The 23,711-nt window shown below is 36.7% G+C and overlaps 1 long non-coding RNA gene across 2 annotated transcripts in view; it reads right to left on the minus strand.

Moving 5' to 3' along the window:
- The window catches only part of LOC307148102, a 136,376-nt gene that overhangs the window by 47,438 nt on the left and 65,227 nt on the right, over nt 1-23,711 (minus strand). For both annotated transcript variants that reach the window (XR_013819410.1, XR_013819411.1), the window contains exon 2: nt 4,149-4,328. This is a non-coding gene — a long non-coding RNA (uncharacterized lncRNA). The remainder of the gene's footprint in view (nt 1-4,148; nt 4,329-23,711) is intronic.

Below are 23,711 nucleotides of genomic sequence, written 5' to 3' on the forward strand. Positions count from 1 at the left end.
CCAAATTTTAATTTTCTTTCTTGTTCTCCTCTCTTGTCCTCGAAGAGCAATTTATGATATAGGGCTATCAAACTTGAAACAGATGGTTGTGACGGTTTCTTCTTTAGAGGAGGTCTAGTGTGAAATGTCAATCGGAGACTGATGATGAATGGATGATGATCATATTCTGCACGCAAAATAAAAACTTTAAAGAATGGGTCCAGATGCACACTAAATGAACCATTTGCAGTTTTTTAGTTTGTTTGTTAAAAGATTTGTCTGAGGAATTCAGGAAGAATGGATGACTAATCAGAATACGTGGGCAGTGGATGCATCAACACCGAACTGATAAATGCAAATGAACAAAAAAACAAAACAGGGTTGAACAATAACCATCAAAACTTAGATTTAGCTTTAGTCTACTTTCTGTTGTTTTAATTAAACAAAGGCCTATTTTAGCTGATACAAATACATTTCGGGAATATTTAAAGGCATAGTTCACCCAAAAATTCAAATCATTTACTCACCCTCGTGTGTTTCATGATTTCCTTTCTTTAGTGGAACACAAAATTCAGGGTTATTATTGTTAACTAAAACTAAAAGTATTACAATATTTTTGTTAATTTAAATAAAGTTGAAATCAGAAACTTAAACTAAACAAGGTTAAGCTGGAAAAAAAATACTAACTGGAAATAAAAAACTATAACTGAACTAAATATAAATTAATCAAAATAGTGTATATGTATATATACATACACAAATACATAAAGTACCATAAAAGTGGTCAATATGCCTCCTGCACTATAATTCTATGTCTGATTTGTGTCTTTTTAATGAATCGGTTGATACAGTGCACAAAATTGCTCTGAATTATTTTTTTCACAGATCAAGTTCAAGTGCCTGACTCAATGATTTCATAGTAGCCATTAATAGCTTACTGGAGGTGAAGTTTTTTTTTGTTTTTTTTTCCACAAAAAGCTATCAAAGGACTTCAGAAGACTTGGAATATAGATGTACGAGTCGCATGAACAACATATATGATACTTTTATTCTGGAGTTTGACCAGCTTAGTCCTCTTTAAAATTGCACTACTGTATATGGGAATTTTTTCCCACAAGATAGGCCTATTCAATGTGTGTTACATAAAATCAGCCAGTCAGTCATACAGGTTTGCCAAAACTTGATGGTGAGTAAATGATGACTGAATAATAATTTTAGGAGCAATATCCCTTTAACTATTCATAAAAAAAAAAATAAAAAAAAATCATAGGATATGTTAATGATGCAGCCTACGGCAAAACATTAAAATTCCCTATTATCATGTTTTTATATTCAAAAACTCAAAAACAACTCTTAAACTAGTCATTTTAATATTACCAGAAGATAATGTAGTACCCCTCGTTTTCTGTATTATTTATGAGATCATTATTTACCGAGGAAAAGTTATCCTTGAATAACTTTTTCAAGACCCTCTGTATAGAAAAAGATAAAAAGTTTTAGGTCACCGCTCACCCCAAGGCCTCTTTGCATTATGCATTTCCTCTCTGGAAATTCTGATACATCATGAAACAAGATTCACACCTTTGAAAATCCTAAAGCAAACTGCCCAAAGCCTTTCACAGTCCGCATTTGGAAACAGCCCATGCCAATATTAATATCATTCAATCTCTGGACCAACTGTTTCCAGCCCAACAGTATCAATGTCTGACACGCTAATCCAATGACTGCAAGCTCTATTACTTTCAATTAGCTTTGACAGCTCAGGGCTTAATCTATACTGGGCACATGCGAGCGCTCTGTCGCGAGGGCAAGGTGCTTGGGATTCTTTTTGTTGTTGGCGTTTTCATTTTTTATTCTGAGGTGAAACAGACGTGGCTTTTGTGACCTGGCTTGTGCATCATGAGCGGGAGTAGCGCTTGATAGCAGCCGTGAACTGAAGATGTGTGTTTGTTTATCACTGCAGCCATTTTAAGCACATGCACGCACATACATGCGCAAGGTCACCCTCAGTCAGACACATGCCCTAAGTGCACTAAACATCTAAAGGGTTTATGTTATTATAATATAGACGGCATTCATGGGGTCAAAAGATCACTGTCTACAGTGAAAATCAATGATTTTTTTTTTTTTTTAAATAAAAGATTTGTAATGCAGCCTTAGTGAGAATAAGAGACTTCTTTCAAAAACTTTTTTTTTTTAATCTTAAAACCTCAAACTTTTGAATGATATATATATATATATATATATAAAGATATAAATCAGTAATATATAAAGATATATGACCGAATTTTTAGCAGCCATTAATCCAGTCTTAAGTCACATGATCCTTCAGAAGTTATTAGAAATCATTCTAATATGCTGAGATTTGGTGCTCAAGAAACATTTCTTATTTGTATAAATGTTGAAAACATTCCAAAGAACAGCATTTATTTTCAATAGAAATCTTTTGTAACATTATAAACATCTTTACATCTTTTTTTTTTATCAATTTAATGTGTTCTTGCTACATAAAAGTATTAATATCTGTAAATATTATACATTATATGTATCAATTTCTTATTTTGCCCAACATTTTAAACGTTAGTATAATATAAGACATACAATAAAATGAAAATAAATATAATAATAATATAAATGTTATAATACATTAATTCAACATTAATATAATATAAATATTAAATTGTTTTACTAAATTACAGAAATGTAAAATATGTGCATTTTCACTAGTGGTCTCAGACTTGGAAAATATATTTACAGCCCGTCCCCTTTTTTTGCAGTTACCATAAGGCAAGGCACATTTATAGATCACAAACCCATGTGGCCACAAATTACCTAAGTTTTATGCATGTTTTCTTTTAAAATGCCGATAACATATGCATCACACATATGTCCGTACATACGTCTTAAGCCTATAATGTATTCATGATTAAATTCCCCAGCTCAAAGACTGAGCCCTACAAAAGCAGCTCTACCCCAGCCCCCTGAAGCTTTCCTATAATCCCAACATTGCCAATTCAAATCTTGAATGATCTCCCCAGCAGCAATGCAGCGATGACCTGTACATTTGATGCACAACAAATACATGCAAATATTTGCGGCGTCAGAGCACGACACAATGCACTGAACTCACGACGGGTGCTGTTTGCTTTAAAGGACTAACATTCAGGAATTGGCATCTGCTGAGGAATAGATGGGAAGTGGAGCCACTACCTGATCATATACCTAAATAAAAAAAATTCTTTACTGAAGCACAGTTAAAGGAGAACTCCGGTCAATTTTAACATTGAGCAAATTTTTTTGTAAATTTGGAGTGCTGTCAGTACAGAGAACAACGACAAAAATTGGTGTTGCCTACACCGTGTTATCCTCTTTTTAAAATTTGCACCCTGTTGACTTCAATGGGGCCAGTTTTAAACCTGCTTTTAGCCTCTTAACATCCTTGATGTGTCATTACAATGTGCTCATACCTGTATTTATTTCCTGTTTTCGGTCGAAGTCCACAGTAGTCGATTGTCGAGTTCACGCGCGTGATCATAGGTAACTAACTAACTGCGCGAACTCGACAATCGACTACTGTGGACTTCGACCGAAAACAGGAAATAAATACAGGTATGTGCGCTGGCTGAATTAACTTCATTTTTATTAATATCTTCCACATCTACTGCAGTCAGATTCACCCGTGTTAACTCTGAAGGAATCACTCACATGGCTGGGCACTTTTAATGACACATCAAGGATGTTAAGAGGCTAAAAGCAGGTTTAAAACTTGCCCCATTGAAGTCAACAGGGTGCAAATTTTAAAAAGAGGATAACACGGTGTAGGCAACACCGATTTTTGTCGTTGTTCTCTGTACTGACAGCACTCCAAATTTACAAAAAAATGAGCTCAATGTTAAAATTGACCGGAGTTCTCCTTTAAACCTGGTGCACTCTCTGTACAATATACATCCTTGTATATTTGTCCCAAAATAAATCTTTTGCAAAAATTTGTCTCAGATGGTAAAATTGTGGCCAAATGTCACAAAAACGCCAGGTCTTAAATATTTCAAATCTAATTAATTGGAAATTAAATGTATTTTATGGTTTTAGGCGTTTTGCAGAGAAGCGCCTGAAAAACTTCAATTTATCATAATGAACCACAAAACAGGTGTCTTTCTGCTCTATTTTACCTGGATGCAAGCACTCCAAATAGACCAAATAATGTATTTGGATTGGCGATGTTATAGCATATGGTTTATTGAGAGACATGACTGTCTTGGCTTGGAATTTCTGACTGGTCAGGACCAGACCAGAGAATGTGCACAAAGCCATTTGGCTTCAACCATAGAGTGAATCTTCTGTCCAAGAACCTGAAGAGAAAAAAATAAAAAAACTGCTGAGGAAATGAGAGACATTATAACTAAACTAATAGCAGTTTATTTAGTTCCTGTAAACTAAAAGCATTACTCTTTTTGACACCTTATTGTATTGTATGAACTTAAAATAAAACTGCACATTGTAATATCTGTATGTTAAGTCTATTTATTATTAAAGAATTTGTCAGTATTACAGTTATTTTGGGGGAAATTTGAATAATTGCATTGCAAGCTGATTTAAGGTGTGCCCCTACATTTTAGAGTCAGGGTCTACAGCGCTACTATTAAAAAAGTTAGTCTGGAGCCCTGGTATCATATTGTAAAAGCCACAAAAATGTTCACGCTGTTGTTCATTCAGTTCAATTCCTGATTCTGTACGTTATATTCCTTTCACATAATCTGCAAATGTATTCCAGACTCAAAGCTTCAGGTCTCAGGGCCAAAGAGAAACCATGTTCACCCTAAATTTGTCTCGAGTATATGCACAGCATGCCCTATAGGACCATTTGCACTGCAAACCACTCAAGGCTAAAGACTCAAGGACCACGAAAAATAAACTCTAGTCTAAATACCAGCTATTTGTTGTACTTCCATCAAGGTCTCAAACACCAGGGTTTAGTAAAACAACATGTCAAAAAAAACATCTAGTTTTAATATTATGAGTAGTCTATACTGTATATGAGGATATAGTTATGATAGGTTTATAAATTTCTCCAAGAACAACACTTTATAAGTAAGGAATAATTGACGACGGGCCGCTAAATTATTAGAAAAATAAAACATTGTTCAGATGATGCATTTCAAGACGTTTGTCAGGTTTTTGTCCTAATGTCATAACGCTTGTGTGTATAGCGAAACTGTTTATCTGTACCTCGTGAGAAACGTCATGTAGCTTTTAAGTTGCTAAACTATTTTACTGATATATTACAGATATATTTTACTGATAAAATTGTCAGAGTAGTGCTGACAAGTGTGTGTCCGTACTCTGCGTGTTTGTTTGAGTGGGTGAGAGGGTGTAAGAAAGATAATATTATGTGCTTTTCAATAATAACTAATAAATGCATAATACATAATAAAAGGCAATTTTGTGGCAAAAACGTGGAAATAATTGGTCATTTTTTAACCTATTGTTTACTATATTTATTTGTCCGGTCTGTGTCATTGTGGGTTTTGGTTCTTTAGGCTGAAAAAAAAACACATCTGATCTTAACACCCCCTAAGAAACATCAGGGTCAGGTGACCCCGCAACCATTCCAAACATACAGGGTTTCAATAAAGGGATAGTTCTCCCAAAATGTCAATCTATTTACCCTCATGTTGTTCCAAACCTGTATGACTTTATTTTCGAGTGGATTCATTTTTAAAAACCAATTATTCAACTCGTAGTTCAGGCAACCCAACGACATGTTGCAAATCTATAAAATTGATGACAATCCTAAATTTTAACAGTAAAAAGCACACATCGTAAATCATGTTAAACCCACACATAGACCTCCTGAGTCGCATGTTCGTATGCTGGCTTTCTCTGGCACAGGAACATGAGCTGCCACATGTTTGGGAGCCGAGGAACAGCGCACCATTAAAAGGTCCTGACTCACCTTGTTTTAAGAGCAAGGCGTAATTGCTACCATCTTTTACAGCAGCCAATGCGGCAGCTGGCATTTGCATAGATCTACAGGGACTGTCATTACCTCAAAATGAAGCATAGCTCTGGCTCCTTCACACTCGCTGCCTTCAGTGTACCTTGCACAAGTTAAGGGAACAGTGTGCTTGAGCGTGTGTGTGTGTGTGTGTGGTAGGGGAGCTATTAGAATTCATCTCCTTTGACTCACAACCTACCATTTGACTTACAAAAAGGGGTCCATTATTTAAGTTCAAAATCTGCGTAGAGGAAGAGCGCATGAGGAATGAAAGCATTTAAACTGTGCTTTGTTGTAGCACACCTCAGGGGCCGCTTATTTATGATGAAACAACAGGATGCTTTTAAAGTAGCGATTAAATCCATACTGACCTGTCATGATTCCCAAAACGCAGATCTTTTAGAAAAGTGAGGCATTAAAGGAGAGATTTTTTTTAATAAAAAGATGATGACAACTTGGCTTAGCATGGGTGGAATCAAAACGACGGTTGAACTCATTTCCCCGGGTGCTGAGAGAACAGGTCAAAAAGGACAAACTATCACGGTCTGATCTCATGAACTGAAAAATACTGTATTAATATTAACATACAGCTATAACTATACCAAAAAAAAAAAAAACTGTTACCTTAGAATAACAATTAGCCTACAGTATGTGTAGCCTACACTACCGTTTTTTTGTTTTTGAAAGTAGTCTCTTATGCTCAAAAAGGCTCCATTTATTTGATAATAATTACACACAAAAAAAAATTAATATTTGTAATAAATAAATAAATACAATTAAAATTCAAAATAACCGTTTTCTTTTTAGATTTTAAAGCTGAATTTTCAGCATCATAACTCCAGTCTTCAGTGTCACATGATTCTTCAGAAATCTTTTAATATGCTGATTTGGTTCTCAAAAAACATCTATTATAATCAATGTTAAAAAACATTTGTGCAGATTAATAGTCTTGTGGAATCTTTGAAACTTTTTTACAGGATTCTTTGATGAACAAAAAATTCAAAAGAACAGCATTTATAGTAAATAGAAATCTTTTGTGACCTTATAAATGTATTTACTGTAATTTTTGATCAATTTAATGCATCCTTGCTGTATAATAGAATGAATTTCTTTCAAAAACTGTCCCCAAATTTTCAATATAATATAATATAATATAATATAATATAAACACATATATTATATATATATATTTATATATATATGTGTGTATGTATGTATGTATGTATTATATATATATATATATGTGTGTGTATGTATGTATGTATGTATGTATGTATGTATGTATATATATATATATATATATATATATATATATGTGTGTGTGTGTGTGTGTGTGTGTGTGTGTGTGTGTGTGTGTGTGTGTGTGTGTGTGTGTGTGTGTGTGTGTGTGTGTGTGTATGTATGTATGTATGTATGTATGTATGTATGTATGTATATATATATATATATATATATATATATATATATACATACATATATATACATATATATATACACACATATATATATATATACATACATATATAAAAATATATATATATATATATATATATATATATATATATATATATATATATATATATATATATATATATATATATATATATATATATATACATATATATATATATATATATCCAAGTCTGTCATTAGTTAGCATTTAGGACAAATATTTCATAAACATCCCATTTAAATACCTGGAAGGCTGACTAAACCAAGTCTATTTCTGGAAGGCTGAAGTAAATATTTTGACAGTTACATTGGTGGCAGAAATAAAAGAAAAACAACTCATAACATCGCTTTGGCCCAAAGGCTGAATGGCTCATTTGGAAATGTGCAGGTGTTCTTAGCCCCCTCAGTCTTCCCATAATGCACTCAGTCCTTCTGCCCAAAGCAGCGGCTGACCACAGAAACGTCACCGGCCGTGTTCAGTCCAGCTGACATGCTGCACACTGACGCTTTTCTTCACACAGCCCCTGTTTGCTGCTATAGAAAGCCTCACAGACTGGCATTCTCACACCCCTTGCTCAGCTAAAGTTCCCTCTAATGGATGTGTTGAACAAATGTGCTATTCGCATGTGAAGCAATGACTGTTTATGTCATTCAGGTTCAGTATTTAAAGAAAGTTATTCAGCTACAATGAGCAGTGTTGGGGAAGCTACTTTGAAACTGTTGCTTGCTAAGCTACGCAAAGTTAAAGAAGTTCAAATTAGGGCTGCACAATATATTGAAATAAAATCAATATTGTGATACTGTGAAATCACGAAGGCTGCACTTTAATGAAATTAATACACTGGCACTGTGTTCATTCCCCATTCTAGATGCTGAAAGACAGTATCATAAACTGCACGCACGTAAATGACTCAAGACCAGTTCACATCAAGGACGATAACGATCACGATAACCATAATGATATAGTTCTTAAAATCGTTCTAAATGTAAAAGAATAGCAAAGTTCACACCACAATCATAACGATAACGACACAGAAGAACAATATCGTTGGAATTACTTTAAGAAAGTTTTTTTTTCAGCTGATGAACCATAAAAAACACTGACAGCCAATCAGAATCCATCCTGCTTTAATGAGCTTGAGCATTTAAAGAGACAGCAGTGCACTTAGAATAAATAGAACGATATCATTCGTTGGTGTGGATGCTAATACAGTATATTTATCTTGATACTAGTATTAGTCTTGGTGGGAACAGGCCTTTAGCTGCATCGCTATTCAACAGAAAAAGTTGCTTGTTACTAGAAAAGCTATAGGCTACTGTTTTGAAAACATCTGAGATAATATCACGCTTCTTAAATGCATAGTCTGAACATGCCTACTTCTCTAACTATATAGTAGGTGAAAAACAGTATGTAATAAGAGTAGTACGTTTGAATTTATATAATTCAGAAAACAGTAGATGAAAATCATCCTGATGATCTACTACCTCTGGCAAGATTCTGCCGTGCCCATCTAATGGACACTTACTACTATCCCATGCATGTCCAGATTTCATTCATAATACACATATTCATATTTCGTACCATATAGAACATGCATTCTCTAAAGGTCGCAACGTTTGTTCCTCATCAAATGCAGTAATCAGACAGGACGTTTTATTAGTGGAATGATATATGAACTAACTGAAGCATCACAATCAAGCGAATAGATAAATGAATTTAAGAGGTGCCAGAATCCCTGCAAGGGAAGTTTGGATAGTCGTGCTGAGTTTGGGTGAGGCGGGCTGCTGTAAGTCAACGGGATGAGAGCAGGGACACGGCCATTTGTCATGCCGTCAGCGGATTCAATAATTAATGGGCCATATCGCATCTCAGCCCGCCGTAGCCCAGTTCACCGGTCTCGCTGCGCAGAAAACATATTGTCCCCGCAGTGTGGTCCGCAATGGCTTTTTAAAATTCCTCCTCATTAAGGAACATTCACTTGCACTACCAGTCATTTATTTGCTCTCTGTGACAAAGTGGCGGCCCCTTCAAGTTCACGCTCTCTTTCCCACGTCCCCGCGCGCTGTTTTAAATCATCTACCCCGCGAGGGACGAGACCCTCTCGGGCTGCTGAGATATCTAATTACCCACAGTCCAGTGCAGAGATGATGACAAAAGAATGGAAAAGAGAGATAGCATTACTTTAATGTATCACCACCCCTAACTGTGAAGGTGGCATTTAGACTAATGCGCCTTCTCTTTTTGCTAACCGTTAAAAAATAGGCAGCAGAAACTATGTCTGTGTGGATGTGTGTGCGCGCGGAGGGAGATTTTGTGGTGCCAGCGATCCTTTCCCAGGGCCGCGTCCTTGTTTTAGTGCGCTGAGAGGTGACTCTTGTTCCTAAACACATAAGGAAGTCAGGCAGCATTTGAACAGCTGTACGAGGCCAGTATTTACTCGTGGTGGGAACAATGACAGTGGCTGAAACTGGCAGACTAAAGGACCCTGTCTCAATACAGCTGCCACCAGGAAGCACAGAGGTGAGCTGGGAAACATGGGCCTCTCTTTTGACAGATATGTGTGTGAGCGTGGGAGCGTGTGTGACCATGTTTTTCACATACACAGCCTGGCAATAGGATGAATTCACACACATTTCAGAAATGCCATTACAACAGTAGAGTCTGATGTTCACATTCACACTATAGCTGAGCTGTAGCTGAATAATGCCGCCATCTATGACTGATCATTTCATATAATAAAGGAATAGTTGCATTATGTCTTAATATTATGATGCATTTAAAAAACAAATCAACAGTACAAATAGTCAGTAAACTGTATAAATAATTAAAACAGTATATTTATAAGCAGTATAAATAAAGTCAGTAAACTAAGCAAAATAAAAAATGTATTTGATTTATTCATGCAGTGTATCTTCTTTTGTTGGGAGTATACAATATATTAATTATTATATTATAGATTCAAGTAATTCTTATTTCTTAGGTTACATGACAACAATGTACTGAAAACTGAAAAGTTTTTACTTTGCTTTTTTCGCATACAGACGACATTATTGTCAAAAAACGACTAAAAACGCTGTGTTATGTATTCCAGGCCAGTAGTAGGCGAAGTAATTTTGTAAAGAAACACTAAGCGCCTAAAGACTGAACAAGTAATACGCAAAAAAAATATGTTTTTGTTGTTTATATGCAGACGATAACAGTATAGTTTTCAAAATCTTGCGTTTTCAGGCCCCAAAAACGCTGTTGTCGTGTAAACGAATGGCCAAAATGCATTAAAAGTTTTTAAAGTTAAAAGTAAACTGCCCTTAGTCTCTGTGACTTAAATGTCCTGTTCCTTCCAAACCTTTCTTTCTTCTTCTGTGGAAGAATATTCAAGCTGCTCTTTTCGATACAACAAAAGCATATAGTGACCTTGTACAGTCAAGCACAAAAAGCACCACAAAATAGTGCAAATGTGACTTTTCAGTGAAAAACAACGGAAATTTCAGTCATTTCTTCTCACAAAGATATCACCATGCGGTTTTGAAACAGGGTGAGTAAATGATGCCAGAATTAGCCTATTATTTTGGGTGATCTATCCCTTTTTCTAACTATTAAAGCAAAAAGCCATCAAGGTAATATCAGTTCATGGGGTAAAATTGAGAAAAAAAGAGAAGGAAAATACATTAATAGATGGGACATCACAGTTGGTAGCTCATCTTAGAGAGGCCATTTCAATCCACCATTAGTTCTGTTTCACCAACCTTACAATGAAATACATGCTCATTTTTTCCCTCTTCTGTCTTTTTCTCTCTCCGTGGCTTCATGTATGAAAAAGGATGTGTGACGCTTTCTGATGAAAATCGCATAGTGTGAAAATGTCATCCTCATCTTTCCCCTATTGCTCTGTTTATGTTGACATTTATCAAAAGAAAAATACTCCATATCAGCTCTAATTCTGAACAACAATAAATGTCACCTCGCATCTCCAGCACTGAACTAAAACGGTCCCACGATCGTGTTGACTCAATATCATATCAATTGTAAATCAGGGCAATTAAACAGGTGTATGTTTTTCATCTGCAGTCTGTTGACAAGGTGGCTGGAATTCCTCCAGCTAATTTCACTGTATTCCTTCATTTCTGTCAAGAAATGCTTTCCAGCATTGTTAACCCATAGGGAATAGCAGATAAGTGACCTTTTCATCTCAGCAAAATGACCTGAAGGTAACTTCTCCACTCCAGTTGTTTCTCCTAGACAGCAATGAACTTAAATTGAGAGCAAATGGAGTCATGTACTGCTTCTATTTTTTTTTTCTCCTGAGAAAATGACACCATGAATCTCCTCAGAAAAAAACTAAGCAATTCTGAGCACATAAAATACCAAAAATAATCAAAAGTCAGACTTGAACATGAACAAGCTATAGTTCTACTCCTACTGTCACTGCTGAGAAGAATATCTTAAACTAGCATGAATTTCCATACTGGTCCAGGTTGGATTGTGTGGGATAGAGCTGGTTTACTAGTCAACGAGCTTTTGATTGAAACTGGTTGGCCAACTAAGAAATTTCCAAGATACCGTATTTTCCGTCATGGTTTTTAATCATCTGAAACATGATGCGACATACTTTCCAAGGTGACTTATATATAATCCAATGACACCAAGCATGCAAAACATGGACACATTTGATTTTTTTGTGTCAAAATTATTTGTATAGTGCATCTGTGTTTTGTATTTCTGTTTTTTTTTCTTCAACAATGCAATTTTGACCCTATGCAACTTATAGTCAGGTGCGAGTTATTTTATGGAAACTTCAGTGAGACGTCCTGCAGGGACACCAGCAGACTAAAACATCATGGTGAGAACACAACATGTTTTTTTTAAGCAGGACTATGTGTCAAAAACATGTGTTTTCCTTTGTTTCTATCTCAGTCTTTCCTAAGGAATGTTAATCTGAGACAAAATGGATACTTCAGGACCCAGGTAAGCACGTTTTGCTTCAGGATCAAGGTTTGAGATATACCACAGTATGAATGAGAATGAGAATGTCAGAGAATGAGAATGTCAGCAACCCATCCACAAGTGACAGATGAACTTGGGCTAAAATAGCAAATTTAACTCAAAACCTTTTATGTCAACAACAAAAGAAATGCTTTTTTTCTTCTTTTTTTTTTAAACTAATATGCCTATTTATTTTTCCTATGATTATGAGATGTATTACATTATTTGCTTTTAGCCTTGCATTTAGACTCATTTCTGGTTCCTTCAGATTAAGAGCCACTGGCTTAAATAAAACAACTGAGTACCAACTGTTCCACTGGGATTTAACATGGCTGGATAGACAAGTCGTCACTTAACAAACTGATTTAAGGCTGCTCCATTAATGTCTTGGCTACTATCAGTGAAACTATCACAATGTACGTGTAGAGTTTCCATCAATTCCCAGAGTTCAGTTGAGATGCTTCCTCTACACTCCCTCATTTCCTCCAGTGATCCGCACCCCCACCTTTTTTTCCTCCCAGGTGGCTCCGTGGCCGCGGCCGGCAGAAATGTGATAGGCCTAATCCCATTTAGCCTAATTGCATCTGCAGTATGAGCGCTTTCCCTGTGTTCGATCACGTGCCTGCCTGCCTGTCCATCCAGAGCTACAGAAAAGCCTCTCTCAAACACACACACACACACTTTCTTCCTGTCACATCCAAGCTCTGTCCTGAAGCATGCCGTCCGAAAAAAGTAGGAGAGAATGACACGTCTACACTCCGGACATCTTCTCAAGAGATGCATGATGGGATGGAATATTCTCTCTCCCAGAGGGTTGGAATGAGGCATGGAGGATAATGAGAGAGAGAGAGTGGGCTATTGTCAGACATTTCTCACTCATTATCCTGGTGCATTCTGGGAGAGGGTGCATTAGACAGGCAGACGGGAACAGGGTGAAACTGGAGTGGTCAATCATCTTAGACGGTGAGACTTCATCACCCTCAGAAACCCTTTCATCATCCTGCTTTTCTTTCCCTCCATCATTCACACACGAATAGGCTACACACTCACACCTTCCCACACAATCAGCCCATAGGGAAATAAATTGTTAGTGGTGATACGAGCAAATAAAAATTCACCTGCCGGCCAGGATATCTAAAAATTCACCAATCGCACTGAGACTCTGCATCTCTCTGACAGCACATCTAAAGGCTTGAGACTCTTGAGAAACATTCTGAGAAACAATTAAAATAGGAAAATGAAACGGGGCGATGAATAGGGACATTTCTTCACATGTAACATGTAATAAAATAAAAAATAGATGATTAAAAATAAGCTAAAAGTGTGTAAAAACAAATGTGCAGGATACAGTTGTAGAGGATACAATAAATGAAATGAAAAATAGAATAAAAAAAATCCTACCCACCATCATGTAGCTTGCAACTTCAATCAGAGACCTTCAACGGGCATTATTAAAGGATGAAACATTCTTGATGAGGGTCTCAGAGTCAAATGTTGTATTATTCAATAAAGATTTTCAAGCTATATGCAGTGTGTAGAGTTTATTTTGAAAAAAAAAAAATTTACCCACAGGACTTGGAAAAAAGTATTGCAGAATGCCTGTGGGATGATAATAAGACCGAATTATATAAAACCTGATTTTTCTCTCCCACCCTTGCTAAAATGATCCACCCAATATAGGTTTAAATGTGTTAAATCTCCCAAACTTGAAGCAATTTCCAGCTAGTTAAAAAAAGCCCTTCTCTGCTGTGTTCAGGTGAGTCGCCTGCAGACAGCACACTGAAATCTGTCACCTTAAAGCAGCAGCCACAAATTCAATTAATATGCAAATGCACCCAACTTGATGAGGTGTCTTAACAAATAACCCTGAATGAAGATAAGAATTTTTAAGGTTATTGTTAAACAGGCGCCCACCCAATGTCAAATCACTAGTTGACAGGCACTTGAAAGACCAGCACTGGCATTTCCAAGCTCATATATTACAATACCTTTGCGCTCAGCTACATCTGCTGCTATCAAAATAACTGTCGCAACATTTACTGTTTAATCCAACTGTAGTCTAGGTTGAGATGGAGCCAATTTACAAGGTCTGTCTAGGCTTGTTTTCTTTCAGTTGCATTTGTAAAGAGGAAAGAGACCCGGGTTATGGGACTAGGGACAGGGTAGATTGATATGGTTCTCGCAACCAGCATCACATCACCCATCATGCCTCTGGGCTAAACCAAGCACCTCTGCTTAACAGCATTCATCTCTCCTCAGAAGGGTATATGAGCTGAAACCGGTGACTGATTACTTGGGAGGCTCTAACTCAGCAGTTTTACAAGATTTCAGCTCGAGTCCCTTCATCTCACACGCGGGTGCTTTTGATTGGTGCACACTTGAAGGTGGTGTTTAAAATCCTTGAATGTTTACAAGTAATTACTGAGGGGGGATTAAGTGAAGGAGAGACGTCCTCCTGGAGCAGGACGCCATAAAGCTGGGTGAATTAAAATCAGGATGATAATAAACCGGCGGCGTCCTCAAGAACTTAGAGGGTGACGGTTCAGTTCTCTGCGACTTCTGGTGCTGTATTCGAATTATGCCATGAATAAAATGCACCATAAAATCATCATAAAAATAATTAATTCTATTTGTGCTTTAAAATATATGCCTATTTTTATATGATTGAGAAGTGGTTAGTTTTAGGGTAGATGTGGGGTTAGGGACTTAAAAATATCTATATGGTAGTAAAATGTAATATACAAATATAATATAATGTAATATAAAGGATTCATAAAGATTTTTTTTCAATTTCTTAAGCATACTTAAAGGGGCTATATGCTTTTTTCTGAAATTTAAACTCGCGACTGACACTTGTGGCCAAAAAACGGAACTGCTCTTCCTTTCTGCTCGCTCTCGTACGTGCACACTTCACAAGTCATCCGCTGCAAAGAAGTCAACATTATGTTTACAGAGGTAAGAACAGTCAAATACATATATTGTTTGAGAAACTAAGTTTGTTTGCTGACTAGCGGTGGTGGCAGAGTGATCTGAAACGTTTAACATGAACGCGCTTGACGTCACATCCGGAGACAGCGCGCGAAAAATCCGACCCGACAGAAAATAGGAAAAATAGGATACATGCTTATAGGTGCACCCACTGTGAGCTGACAAGGTGTCAGTATGCTCATCAGGAGATGTTTGAGTCATACATGGTCAAATAAAAAGGCTATTGTTACGTTTATTTTGGGGGAAAAGTTGCATATAGCCCCTTTAAATACACATTTTAGATGCCATCAATATGTACACAATGTATATATATATATATATAGGCCTATATATGGATACCTGTGAATATTAATAAGATCAGAATGGACTTTATGAAGAAATTTTGGGTTTTTTAGTAATGAGGATTTGCTATTGATAGAAAAAATAGAAGGTGATGTTTGCTTAAAGATAAAGTGAAATTTCTGACACAGTGCACTGCGTCATGCAGAGTCCATTACAGACAAACAACAAAATGGCTGCATCCAAAATCGCATACTTCTCTACTATATAGTAGGCAAAAAAACAGTATGTGACAAAATAAGTATGTCCGAATTCAAAGTACACATAAAAGCGTAGGCAAAAAGTACCTGGATGACCTACTTCTACTGGCGAGATTCTGAAGTGTGCATTCGATAGACACTTTACTATCCCATGAGGCCACGGAAGAGGATTTGTGAATGGCAGTGACGCAACGTGACACAACTGACGCTGGTAGGTCATGTGATAATAACAACATGGCGAATATAGTACGTCAGGATAACTTTCATACTACACACACACTTATACTTTATAGAATGTACTTTTTTAGCGGTCGTGGAGTAATTACTTATTCAAAATAATACCCACTCAAGAGAGTATGCGATTTCAGACGCAGCCAGAGTTTCAAACAGGTTTCCCCAACATGTTTCATTGGTCATACAAACTGATAGCTCCGCCCAAAACTCACGCCATTGGTTCAACCAAAGTTGCTGTTGGGGTGCTCAAACAAACAGAGCAATGTTGTCACAAATACTCCGTTTTTTACACTATTGAGAGGAATTATAAAAACAAATTGGTTCTAGTTTTCTCTGCATATTATGCTGGAATATAATAAAGTATTTTGACAAAAAAATTAAAAAGGCAAACTTCAACTTTATAATTAAAATGAATGACAAAACGATAAATCAAACATGTAACACACACACACACACACGAAAAGGCCAAATATATTGGATGTCATGCACTTGTCAGATGCAAACTTGTAAAGTAACGGCAATGTTTTAATGTCACATGCCTATAAACACACACACACACACACACACTCTCTCTCACTCTGACACAAAAGTAGAATTATTGGCCAAGGACTGATCATGATTAAAGTGTCCTGCGCTCACCTGCCCAAGTCTAATCAAGGCGAGCTGTGATTGCACTGGTAAAGTGACTGTGTGTGTGTGTGTGTTGGATGGGCAGCTGGAGCCCTATGAGAGCCACCCCCCACCCCACACCCACCCCTTGTGCTCCAGTCAGAGGTGAATCAATCATGTCCAAAGATGTCAGCATCTGCCCAAGCAATTTTATATGGGAATAAATGGCAGATGGGGATGTTGTTCTCTGTTTAATCAGTTCCACCAAACGCAGTTTTATCTCGTATAAAATGAAACCATCTGTACCACAGAGAGGTGTAAAGGTTCAAGCACGGATACACAGAGGCAGGGAGAGACGGAGGAAGATATTCATAGCGAAAAAATGCTAACTGTCGAAACAAGGGCAAATTTCAGTGGCGTACGAGCAGAGAAATATTCAGTAAAAATGATTTCTTCCTGCTCTATCATTCTCTCACTCCCTCTCTCAGGAATATTACCCATGGGCTGCAACCATTATATCCAGACCCATTTATTTCCAGCACCTCCAGTCAGGCACACAGGCCGTAATTTGGTCTCAGGGAACGGTTCAGTAGTGTGGGGGAGACAGGCCTGATGAATCCCCTTTGTTTTAAGTGGATATGATGGTTCCCAGTGTGCAGGAATTGCATTTAAGGGGCTAGCTTAAGGGAGGAGGATGAGGAGCGGAGGAAGATGGAGGCGGGTAACTGAGAGAAAAACGGTTCCCGAGTTACACAGACCAAGAGCCTGACAGACACCATTAATACTCTTCTGTCCCTGAAAGACACTAGAGACAGTAAAGCACAAGCAGGGAGTGGCACACTTTCAGCCCTGCTCATATTAGGAATGTCAAGGACATTGTAACATTTGTACATTTTCATTTATAATTCACAGACCGCTACGAGTCTACCTGTTAACTTTTGGTTTTACAAAACATATCTGTGACAAAAGCAAAAATAAGATTAAAATATTTAGAGTGAGAAAGACTTGATCATAATATTTCTCATATATTGTTGTTTTATATGTTGGTCAGATTGTCTCTTCCTATGACCACAAATAGCTGCAATGCGGACCAGATGCCGTTAAATCAGTTAAGCTGGACTACAGGAGTTTCAAGCCAATTTATGCCCGATTTAACACTTCCCGACATTTGGAGAAAACAATCTCGTCCAGGGCATCAGTTGGTTCCGATGTTCAGCCCAGATTATCTGGTAATGTGAGGCTTTTACAGATCAAATCTTAAACCTCCCGATCTACTTGCGGACAAATCTGGGCCACCCCGACATTATCAAACATGTTTGATATTTAGGATTTTAAATCGGGATGATTACGACTATGATTACGTCAGTACTTCCACAATAGCCAATGAGAGACACGTCTACAAGGAGACGGAAGTGACTTAACTTTTGAAATGGCGACCGCGAAACAACAAGCAGGTGTACGGGTCCGGTGGACAATGGAGATGGAGGAACGGCTGGTCGAAATGTGGCAACCACACGACTGCCTTTATAATGTCTCCAGCAATTTGCCGCGACACAGTTTCCATTTTGTTTCCATCCTCTTCCCCGTGAGATCACGTGAGGTGCTGATTCTGGCATGATAATCTTAGGAAAATATTCTAGTGCGCGATGCGCCACCATTTTCAAATCTTCAAATCTTTCAAAATTTCAAATCTTGTAGTGTGTGCATAAGGAAGATTCTCCTTATGTTTGTGATGCAACCAGTTTCACAATCAGTTAAGATTTAAAAACTCCTGTTTTCTGAGCCCGGCTTTAAAGGAATATTCTGGTTTACAGAGTTTACGTTTTAGGCAGTTAGAATAGAAGTGAATGGGGCCAATCTGTAAATTTTTTAATCTTACCTTTTCAATAGTATAGCCACAAGATGCATTTTCACAATATGCATGTTAATAATTTCACAAAAAAAAAAAAAAAAAAGAATCTTTTTGTTTATCCATGACAACATAATGCCTAAAAGGACCATAAAACCTAAGAAAACAACTTTATAGCACGCATAGTCTAGTTTTAACATATGAATTAATGTGGTTATGAAAGTGGAAGTGCTTCTATAAAATGATAGGCTTCAGACACGTCATTCACTGTTTTTAATTAATTAATTGATGAACGAGTCAAAAAAAAAAAAATTATGCCAGAAATGTTGTTGATTGAGCTTGAACTTGTATAACACAGAGTATTCCTTTAGCATGATGTCATGTTGTGGTTTGTTAATCTGATATAGAAAAATCCCTTTTAACTGGACCTTTTCTCAAACGCCAAAAACCCACGATGCAGAATATCAATACCACAGCAACTTTAAGAGCAATCAGACAAAAACATGAGTGTGGATTAAAGGGCTTTTCACTGTAAAATTGATATCTACTGTTCTGATCATGTTTATAGTAAAACTTCTGCCTGAATATATCAGTCGGCTATTTATGGTTATTTTTTATTATTCCAAGAATATTGCAAAATAACAATGACTAAGACAGTCAATTTAATAAATGAATATATGAACAATAAATTAGCATTTAGAGAGATCTACATTAGAGAAAAAATAATAATGTGCTAATTAGCAGATATTTGCCCTGTGTTTATGCATGTGCAGCAGTGAAGGCAGCAGGCTACTGCTGATAGGACAGACCCCTCTTGTTACATGAAAGCCATCTTCCCCCTCACCCCATATCAGGGGTTTTAATTAAATTTTCTGCTTGGTTTAAAGATGAGAGCTGCTGACCTGACTTCAGGAGCTTTTTCTCCTCCTCCAAGTGGCTCACTCCCATCATCCACCCTAATGTGACTGATACATTGTGACACAAGTTAGATACGTAATTTGTTCCAGAAAATGACTTAGCGTCATGCACCGTGCTAAATCGAAACAATGAGGGGGCCGGGGGACCGTGGAACGGCGATATCTCCAGCCCACAGCAGCCTTCACTCCTGTCTGCCTTTATCTAGCCAGCATATGAATATTTAATATCGGCACAGACCAAAATTGCTCTAAATAAGTGACGCTGATGAGAGATTGCCCGCTAGCAAGACGCAGTGAGTCAAGCGACACGGGAAAAAAAGAGCTCATTCGTTTACGGTCAGGAAGTATACGCATTTCATACAAGCAAAGTAACATGCACGCACAGAGAGAGACTACTGTAATAAGAGACTGCTTATGTCAAAATAATATGTGTGACCAGGCCTCAGATTGGAGATGGACTCTTACTGGCCTCTGCTTGTGATATTTACAGTATTAAAATTTTTAGCAAATAGCTGCTTATTCACAAGTACACATTAGCATAGAATCTTTGAGATAAAGACAAATGTTTTTTGGCTCGATATCTATGACGGATGGCCGAGCACGAGACTCAACTCTAAATCACCCCCCTTGGACTACTTCATTAATATGAATTGAGTCATTTTTACACAAGAGAAGTGCATAGAAATAGAGGAGGTGATTGTGGGAAACTGGACGAATTGTGACAAGAGTGAGATGACTACACTGACTGACCGTACTAGATGAACATGCTCTTTCTGAAGTCTCGTTTAGAGCTCCGTTCATGTTGTCTAGACAGTGTCAAGAAGAATTATAAAGGTGGCAATTAGCAGGCCATGTGGATGAGCTGCATGATCATTGCACAAGAGTGTTAGTTGGAGAACATGGTATGAGTCAGATATTTATTTATCTCATTGTTTCTCATTTTACGTTCTGTTTAAGCAGCAAAAAACTTCGTTCCAATCCTCACTATTAACTAGTTGCTTATGAGCATGCATATTACTAGGATATTGGCTGTTTATTAGTATTTATAAAGCACATATTAATGCCTTATTCTGCATGACCATATTCTACATTCCTTAATCCTACAATACATAAACTTAACAACTACCTTACTAACTATTAATAAGCAGTCATTAGGAGTTTATTGATTTAGTTAATAGAGAGAATTGGACCCTAATCTAAAGTGTGACAAAACTTTTTTTCTTAATTAGTATTTTTGTACCAGTAAAAATATCTGAACATCCTAAAAGCAAGTTTAATTAAGATAATTGGGGATGCACCATTCAAAATGTACATTATTTTACAAATTAAAAGCTAACATCAAAAGTATTTTAAATCTAATATTGGCTGACAAATATTCAACATAGATGATTTAATTAAAAACAAATAATAGTAATAATATTGGTCAATAGCCAACATGGCCCTGATAAATCATGCAACGCTACAGAGAAAATATTTAAAGAAAAGAAAAAACTAAACTTCTTTAAAGATATATTCTCAAAAAAAGAGTGGCGATAATTTGAATTTTTGCTATTCTAGAAAAAATAAATACATAAAAATAAAAGAGAGGGAAAGAAAAAAGGCAATTGCTGACATACAGAAGTAGGACTATAAAGGTATAAAATGATTGTGGATAGCAACTGTTCCTGCTTTAAAGCAAAGAAAAGAAAAGCCCATTTCCATTGAGCTGCTGGGGTTTGGTGATACATATGGATGGTTTCATGTCAGTCCTGCATTAAGCGTCTCCCTCTGGAATGTAAAGCAGTGTAGCTGGGCAGAGAGAAACTCCAGAGGGAAATCAACACATCAGCCACAGCTAGTCTGCTTCAGCCCTCTCTGACATCTCCATTAGTAACACTAGCAATTTACAGTGTGTGTGTATGTATGTATGTATGTATGTATGTCAAACCGAACGGTTCGTTGGATAATTTTTCCTGCCGACCAAAATTTCGTTATTTCAAATGTAGGCGGGTCGCGCGTGGCAAGCGCGCTCATAATGTAAGAGACGCTGGCGCGACCACAACATTGCCCAACATTAAATGGCAAACGTAATTGCAAGCGGAACGAAACTGAGCTACTCATTATTGTGTGGTTGACGGACCGTTGTTTATCAGTTTGGACCAAAGCAGCGCGAGCCGATCGTGATCATGCGACACTGTTACTATACAGCGCTAATAAGAGATCCAGTAAAGAAAGCATTTGAATTCGCCACAGAAGTAATAACATTGCTGCGAGATCTAGTGAGAAACATTCACATTTCTCCGTTATTAAAGGATCAAACAGTGCGTGGAAGCCAGGAAGAAACATTGTGCCATGAATGAACTATCCAGTGTCCACAGATCTGCAACATTTACCATGGATTTACTGTAGTAACACTAACTGCAACCATGGAAGTTTGGCAGGAATAGTAGGCTATAATGCTTTCAAGTAACATTACGTTGGTTTTATTTTGACATTATGAATAAAATTGCTGCCCTCAAATGTTAATCTGAACTAAAAATAGACCTTTGTTTATAACTACAATATTAGGCTACATTTCATTTTTTCCAAGGAGCCGTTTTGTTTTATATGCTCCTATAAAGAGTCAATTATAGCTCCATCATTGCTCAAAGTAAAAAATAAAAAATAAATCATACTTTATTATGTTAGTTTTAATAAAAAAAATAAAAAAAACTCTGGCATTTCTTCACAAGTTCTTTTAAATGTCACTTTGTATTTAAGAAACACGTGCCCTTTAGTCATTATTTGGGTAGCACACATATTCTGAATTCCTTCGTCAGAATTCAAATGAGCCATTTTAATCTAGATTAATTCCAAGATTACAGTGAGATTAATCTAGATTAAAAAATTGTATCTATGCCCACCACTAATTTATTATATATATATATATATATATATATATATATATATATATGTATACAGTATATACACACACATACACTAGTGGACTATAATATATAAAATATCATGAACTAATACTATTAAGGCCCTTGCACACTGAGTCCGAAATTTTCGTATTCGTGATTCAGTGGCTCTGAATTGTCAAAACACCATTCAAAATGCTTGCTACGGATGTGAAAAATGCAGAAAATCGAACCCGATTCAAATTTTTTTATGACGGACGAAAGATTTGGAGGCAGTGTATAAGCGTGATTGACATAACGTGAGGTCGTGTTTATTTTTTAACTTGTGAAAATTTCGGACGCGAATTTCGGACGGGCCTTTACTCTGAAACATTAATTAATAGCCTACTCTGATATATTAATATCAAAGAAAAAACAGCAGCATTTACACTGCATGTCCACAGGAACAAATCAGTGTCAGGCCAGGCGATGCTGCTTTTGACTCTGAGAGCTTGGCGCACACGCAGGTCATCTGTGATCATGACCCCCATGTGCACACTGACCCCCGAGCAGCACTTAAAAGCCTCGTCTCATCTGGAGGAGTGGCGACACAATGCAATCACAGCTTTACTGGGCTGTTTCCATTCACTGAGGCTTTTAGGCACACTTCTAAAGTACATCCGTTAATATGGTTTCAATCAGGGCTAGGTGATATATTGAATGTTCACAATATGTTTGCAATGATTTTGCTGGCAATATTAAATTAAGCAACACTGAATATCGAATATGCCTGAATGCACTTTTTATTGGCCATTAAGTTTCCTAAAAGGCTGTGCCATTAGACTAGTTTGAAAATCCCTGCTTGTCTTGTGATTCACGAGCATGAGAGAACTGAGAGAGATGTTTTATGAGCGTCACGGACACGGTCACGGAAATCTCTGCACATTTTACATATATTAAAAAGCTTTAGCAAAAATACTGCATATGTAGGTAAAGATTACCGTTTATTAAACTGAAGAAAATTTCTGAAATACATATTTTTCACTACATTATGCATTTTAAAAAACTATTATAATATTTAAAATATTTATTTTTATTTTTAAAACAAGTATTTAGTACAAATACTGTGGAAATCATTTTCATACATTTTTTTTTTTTTTTACATTATGAATCTAATTGGGTATTTGGTGGAAATTGTGGTTCCCCTAATTGAAAATAAACCATTTATTCATTCAGCCAAGCCATTTCAGAGTGAATACATAAGTCTATATATACTGAATAACCATCAAAAGACAAATATTGAGAAT

Source organism: Squalius cephalus (genome assembly GCF_949319135.1).
Source record: "Squalius cephalus genome assembly, chromosome: 20".
Classification (NCBI taxonomy): domain Eukaryota; kingdom Metazoa; phylum Chordata; class Actinopteri; order Cypriniformes; family Leuciscidae; genus Squalius; species Squalius cephalus.